Below are 6000 nucleotides of genomic sequence, written 5' to 3'. Positions count from 1 at the left end.
GTATTGGTGACCTTTCAAAATTCAAAGTGGATCATCTTGTTCACTGTGTTGGTCTCTCTGTATCATGGGGCCCAAGCAGCCAGTTCCCTATAGCTGTTTCTGCACCTTTAAACCATTCTGACTGGGCCTCCTCTCTCGGGTAGCTGGGCAGTCTTGCTCCCTTGGTGGCTCTTGGTCCCTATGCTTTCCCAGGGATGGTTGGTTTCTGAGAAACTTTTAGGGGGCACCTTCCATCTCCAGACAAACTATTTCCCACTGGATTAGATGACACAACTTGACTTTCCTCACTTTCCATGATGGGCAACTAGGGACCCAGTTCCTGGGTGACCTTCTATGTACTTACCCACCCAAGAAATATTTGTTGAGCACCTACTATGGGCCAGACACTATTGTAGGTACTGAGGATACAACTGTGATCAAAGCAGACAAAATCCCTGACCCTAAAGAGCTCATAGTAAAGAGACAGGAGGTAGATATACAATTAAGAATAATACAGTGTATGGGGTGCCTGGGTGGCTCAATTGGTTAAGCGTCCGACTTCTGCTCAGGTCATGATCTCACAGTTCATGAGTTTGAGCCCCGTATCGGGCCCTGTGCTGACAGCTTGGAGCCTGGAGCCTCCTTCGGATTCTGTGTCTCCCTCTCTCTCTGCCCCTCCCCTGCTTGTGCTCTGTTTCTCTCTTTCTCAAAAACATTAAAAAAAAAAAAAAAAGAATAATGTAGTGTGTCATAAAGAAGATAAAGCCCCATAATGCAGTATGACTGAGGGAAAGGAGAGAGCTGTAGGGGGTGGTAGTGACATTGGCCAAGGGCATCAGCAGAGAAGGACTCTCACAGGTTGAGGGACATTTGAGTTGAAAGCTGAATGAGGAGAATCCACAAGTCATGAGAAGATAGGGTACCTGCAGGGCTCTGGGAGAGTAGGAGCAGTGAGTCCTGAGGGGTCCAGGTATGGCACGTCTGGAAAGCCTGCCTGAGTAGGAGAACGGAAAGGCAGGAAGAGCCGAAGGTGGGCAAGCGGTCCTTCCCTGGACAAGAAGGCCCAGCCCGGGGCAGCCAAGGATCAGCAGACAGGTGGGGAGGGAAAAACAAGTCAGGAGAAGACCACTCTTTTCTAAGGAAGGAGAAAGAGAAAGGAAGAAGGAGCAAGAAGGAAGCAGGGACAAGGCTGGCTACACAGTTTGAGGGGCCCTTTGTTAAACATTATCAAGCATTTCCAGATGGCAACAGCAGAGCTTTGAGCCTAGCTGGGCCCTTCTGAGTGCTCAGGGGTGTGACTGAACAGGACGCGCCCCCTGGGCTGGAGTGTCTGTGGAAAAGCAGGCCCGGATCCTTCCTTCACCCCAGGGGGTGGGAGCCTCCCAGGCACCGGGTAAAATTGGTGGATTACATTTTTTTTACTATTTTGAGGAAAATGTCGCAAATTGTACAATGTTGCAAAACCAACACAATTTACGCAAGAGATTTCATGGACTACCTATAATTGTTTCACACTTCTGAGAGTTGCCGTGTTTTCTTTTTTCTTGGGAGGTTTGGGGTGGGTGGTGGGTGGTGTGGGGCCAGTGCTCTTTCTTCTCCCCCCCACCCCCACGTGGGAGGCAACGGGGCTGACCTCTGAGCAGGTGTGGCACTTTCCAGACAGGCACAGTTGGTTGGAGCCAAGAATGTTTAAACCCATATATTATGTCAAATACCATTTATATCAAAATACCCCTCCTGAATCTTAGGCTAATTACCTGACAATTAACACTAGCCATCTGACCCTGGTAAACCATTTATCCTCCCTGAACACCAGATTTCCTCATCTGTAAAATGGAGATAATTACACTTATATTTCACAGGGGTGCTGTGAGGATTAAATGTATGAAAAGCTTTTTAAAGAGTATTAAGGTCTAAACAAACGCCGGTTAATGTTACTAAAGATCTGCTCAGCATCAGCTTCATTGGTGCGGACGGGGGACCTTGGTTCGGCCACAGTTTGACAGAAAACTTGGGGCCACCTGACTACTGGGCTCTGGTGTATTCTTAACAATCAACTTCTGATCTTCAGTTTCTCAAGCAGCTTCCTTTCCTGGGGGGATCCCCTCGGCTTGTCAGTTAAGTTTGAGATCACAGGTCAATAATCCTGGTTTATATGCCAGGTTCTGGTGAGTTGGGCTGGCTTCATAATGTTAATAGTCCCTAGATGAACTGAGAAGACTCCAGACCCTGGACCTGAGGGTCAGTAGGAGACAGATAATCATTCTTACTCATTTCTTAGTACATAGTGCACTTGAGTAATTCTCTTATTAAAACGTGCTAAAGGCAGATGCATTTCTGACAAGGGTGAGCAATTCAGCACTCCTGATGCTGTGGGGCAGGGAGAGTGGAGTCTATCATGGTCCTCCCACTAGGCCAGTGGCCATTCCTTCTGCCTAGAAGCCTCTTTGTTCAGACATCCGGGAGGGATGTCACCTCCTCCAGGAGACCCCATCTGAAAGGGCCTTTTCCCCGACTCCAACCTCCACCTCTGTCTACCCTGCTCAATCCTCCTGGCACATGCCCACCTGATTCATGTTTTATGGATGAACCATACGTGAGCTCCACGACAGCTGTGACTCTGCTTGGTGTTTCTAGGCTTAGGGTTCAGAGCCTTTGGTCAGCAACGGAATCCAGCTGGAATTTATAAGATTTTAAAATTTTCATTGTATGTATGTATTTTACATTTTTTTTTTTTTTTAATTTTAGAGACAGAGAGTGTGCGATCGGGGGAGAGGGGCAGAGAGAGAGAGAATCTTAAGCAGCCTCCATGCTCAGCGCTGAGCCCAATGTGGGGTTGGATCCTACGACCAGAGGCAAAGTCAAGAGTCAGACACTCAACTGACTGAGCCGCCCAGGCACCCCTCACCGTATTTATTTTTTTAAATACTTTCTGAAAGAGAAAGAAAAAAAAAAAACCTTCTGCTCATGATGAGTGATACTTGTTTTACATTTATAGTAGTGATATAAAGTTTCCTTTCAAAATAAATGTAAGAATATCAGTTATTTTAAAAGACCAAGGAAATAATGATGGTGCGCAGGGGTCAATATTTGGGAGGATGAAACAAAATAGTGCTCTGGGGATGCCTTTTGAGACTCTGCCTGGCCTGTAGACCTATTCTGGGACCGGCTTACTGACAAAGACACGCACACACTGTGCACCCATTTAACAGATGCATCAGGTCTCAGGAGCTAAGTGATGGTTGCCTCCTACAGGGGCGGAGAGCGGATCTTAGAGAGACGGGGCAATGGTGGGCACACACTTCCCAGGGCTCTTCTGAGGCCCCTGTACATTTCTGTCCTGGGGGTCATGAGACACCCTGTGTTTTCCTACCTTCTGTCTTCGCCTTTAAACCAGCTTGAGCTGCTGATACTGGCAACCATAGCCCTGTACACGATGGTCTTCTGAAGTTAAACACAAACTGTGTGTCAGTGGGTGTCTGGGGGGGGGGGCGTGGGGGCAGGGCAGGAAGAAGCTGTTTAGTCAGTCCCCATTCATTGTGCACCAACCAAGGGCCAGGTGCTTTGCTACTCTGCTAAGTGTTGAGAATCCAATGTTCCCCACTAAATGATGAGCTCCACCGTCAGCCTTACTCACCCAATGAACGTTGAGGAATGGGAAGCAAGGCTGGGGAAGGGGTGGGGGGCTTACCCACAGCAGGTATGTCAGGGCTTTCTCCTCCCCCTTGGAGGGGTTTCTCTAACATGCCACTGCTGATAAAGGTTTGAGGTATGGCTCCTTCTGAGGATATTTTAAGTTTCAATGGAGAAATCCAAACTCAGAGAAAGGAAGGTGGGGAATGAAGGAATGAATGCAGTTTGGGGCTCGCCTCAGGGTGAAGATGCCAAGCTTGAGCCTCTGTCGAGGATACTGGCTACTGTGTCTCAGGGTCCCCCCACTGGAGCATGGAATCCAACTGTGGCTGTTTGCTCGGTAACTTGGTCATGCACTGTGTTCCATGAATTGCAGGTGAGGCGATGTCCAATCTTGAACCTAGAAATTCACTGAAATAAAGGGAGGGGGCCATAGTGCGCCATTTCAGTATTTCTTACCTGTGAAACTTACCATTAATGCTCCTTCCACCTCCTAACCAAGGTTCCCAAATCAACCTGCACAACCTGCACACCTGCACACATTCAGAAGCATTATAAAAGCCTGCAACGCATCGATGCAGCGGGTTCTGAAAATAGCAGCAGAAGCCACAAACCAAAGAACAGACCTTTGTGAACGGAGTGAAAGAAGCTGTTTGTCCTGAGTTCATCGTTTAAGCTACATACGACTCCCCACGATTACTAAAGTAACATCTTTAGGCAAAGATAGGGATCAACCCGAGGAAAGTAGAATGTCTTAATACGTTGGGTTTTCATTTTCCTGTTAAGTCTCCAGGGTTCTGATTTTCTTTTTTTTTTAATTAAAAAAATGTTTATTTATTTTTGAGAGAGACAGACAGAGCACGAGTGGGGGGAGGGACAGACAGAGAGGGAAACACAGAATCTGAAGCAGGCTCCAGCACAGGGCTCGAAGAGGGGCTTGAACCTATGAACCGTGAGATCATGACCTGAGATGAAGTCAGACACTTAACTGACTGAGCCACCCAGGCGTCCCAGGCCCTACTTTTCCAACCAGAGCCCCAGGGAGTGGGAACTTACACGAAGGCAGGTAGTGGAGCCATTGCAAAGCACAGGTTTGACGGCATTAGCAGAGGCCAGGCTCCAGTGAAGTATATAAACCAGGGGATGAATCTTTGATGATGAATGGGTTCGCAGCATAAGAACCCATGCACTCCAGGTGTTACCTGACCCTGGACGCCACCCACATGAACATGGCTTCACTCCCACTGTAGTCCCAGTGCACCCACCTTTCTCAAACTGTTACTCATTTTCCAAGCGATATTGAATCTATCTCCTCCGCCTAATTAACTGCTACTCAGGCAGATCAGTCAGTTTCAGAAACTTCTCCATTAGACTTGAGTCTAAACCACACAACTTCCTGAGCAGTTTCACACGTGGAGCTACCTTCCCAGCCAACGCAGCACTTTTCTCGCATCAAGACTATCAAGAGATCAGACTCGAAAATACAAAGCACAAACTGGTGGTTGCCAGAGGGGAAGCGGGTTGGGGGATGGGATGGACAAAACGGGGGAAGGGGAGTGGGAGGTACAGGCTTCCAGCTATGGAATGAATAAGTCAGGGGATGAAAGGTACAGCATTGGGAACACAGTCAATGGTACCGTAATAGTGTTGTATGATGACAGATGGTAGCTCCACTCGTGGTGAGCACAGCATAATACAGAGGGTTGTTGAATCACTATGCTGTACATCTGACATTAATGGAACGTTGTGTGTTGACTATACTTCAATTAAATAAATAAATGTAAAAGAGAATATCAAGAGATACTGTTGGCAGTCAGACACAGTCCAGTCTGTGTGTTTTTGAGCGGCACCAAAGTCCTACTTTAATCTACCCTGACCGTGTTTAGCCGTTCTCTGCCCAGTATTAGTGATTCCAAGGCTAGAAAATTACACAAAGTTCCTGCAGGGTTTAAGGTAGGCTGACAGATAAAAAGTCAGAGGGCAAGGGAACAGTGTAGCAGATGACTGAGAAGAAAAGGTAGCAGCGGGCAGAAAGAGGCTCTTTTTACACCTAAAGCCCAAAGCCCAAGTCAAGTGCCCCAAAGATGGAATCAAAACTCTTCTTGTTGCTTGGAAATGCCTCAGAAATGCCAAAGGAAGGTTTTAGTGGATCATTTAATATATCTGTTCCTCATCCCAAAAGATAAGTGAAATACCATTCCAGTGACTCAGCCTTTTCCAGTTTTAAATACATTCAGTGTAATGGAAGAGATGGGAAGTTCCTTTTCTCTTACCCTTTAAAGATGAAGCCAAGCAAGGTGGAGGTTAGTGCAAGGGCGGAGGGGTGGTGGTGGTGGGGTGCTGGACCCTGGCAGGGCCTCTGTGTGAGGCGGGGAGCTGTGGCAATAG

Source organism: Puma concolor, chromosome E1 (genome assembly GCF_028749965.1).
Source record: "Puma concolor isolate L17-30 chromosome E1, mPumCon1.1.hap2, whole genome shotgun sequence".
NCBI lineage: Eukaryota > Metazoa > Chordata > Mammalia > Carnivora > Felidae > Puma > Puma concolor.
Note: the sequence above shows the minus strand (reverse complement) of the source record.